Source organism: Apium graveolens, chromosome 8 (genome assembly GCF_009905375.1).
Source record: "Apium graveolens cultivar Ventura chromosome 8, ASM990537v1, whole genome shotgun sequence".
Classification (NCBI taxonomy): Eukaryota; Viridiplantae; Streptophyta; class Magnoliopsida; order Apiales; family Apiaceae; genus Apium; species Apium graveolens.
In genome coordinates, this window is record NC_133654.1 from 102,489,841 (window position 1) to 102,491,189 (window position 1,349).

Below are 1,349 nucleotides of genomic sequence, written 5' to 3' on the forward strand. Positions count from 1 at the left end.
GTCTATGGCTTGAGCTGAAGAAATCGGAGCTTCAATAATGATTGGTTCTTGTGAGATCAGAGATTCCTGATCCCCTTCCTCTGCTTATTTATTATCTTTTGATGAAGATTTAGCCAAATACCTCCTAGCCTTCATTTTCTTCAATCTCCTTGCCAAAGAAGGAGTTATTGTTGCAGCATCAGAATTTACAAGTTTCCTTGTCAAAGTATCAGAACTTTGAGCTGCTGTTTCTTTCTGAGAAGTAACATTCTCAGCTTCATTTATCACAGGATCTGATGCAGGAACTTGTGCTTCAATTATTTCATCCTCACTATCAGATTCATCTCTGAGGATCATCTTCCTTCTCTTTTATGGAGGTTGAGGAACAGACTTTGTCCTCCTAGAAGGTTTGGAAAATGAAGGTCTGATGGTAGATTTTGGTTGTGGTGTAGAAGTTTGAGGTGTTTTTGTGGAGGTGGTAGGTGCTGATGGTTGTGGTTCAGATGGTTGAACATCAGGATAAAGTGCAGTGTATGTTCTTGGATCATAGTTTATTAAGGCTTGTTTGACAGATAAGGGAATTCGGAGGGGTCTCAACACATCCTTCTTATTATCAGTATATAATAAGTCATTAAAAGCTCTTCTAGCTAGTGTAAATGGTGAAATTAACTCACTAGCTAATTGGGGCTTATAATCACAACAAAAGCTATAAATAAGCTGACAGAATCTAGAAAAATAGACAGTATTTCTATCTTCTGTCATCCTATCCCCAATGAAACCTAAAACAGCACTAGCATAATCAAAATCAGTTTGATTAATGAGAGCATACCTGATTTATTGACTGAATGTAGGGATTGCATCGAAATTGGAACATTTGTTTGCAAAAGCCTTTATAATGCAGACAAAGAAGAAAGTCCATTCCCTCATAATGTTGGATCTCTTCAACTATCCCAGTTTCGCCAATGTCTTTTCATACCCCAGACTGACCATTAGATTTTGAAGAACTGGCTCCTCAACAGTTGTATAGGCTCTATTCTCAGGCAACTGCAGTGCTTGGCGCACTGTAGCCAAAGTTACGACATGCTCATCCTCCCCTACTGTAAAGATTATACTTGGGGACCCTAGAGCACCACCATCATCATATACTCCACTTCTCCAGAACTCCTGCACTTGGGTTCCAGAGATTGCTTCTGGTTGGGTCAAAGCATACCCAATATAAGAATTAGTAAGAAAATCCTGAATAAAGTGAAGTTCCGATGGAGCTTCAGCCTTGCTAAGAATAGACGCATAGTTGTTGGGGACAAACTTAGCTCCATTGAAAATCAAGTCTTTTGGTGCCATCTCTGTAAGAAATTAAGTGAGAAAGAGAG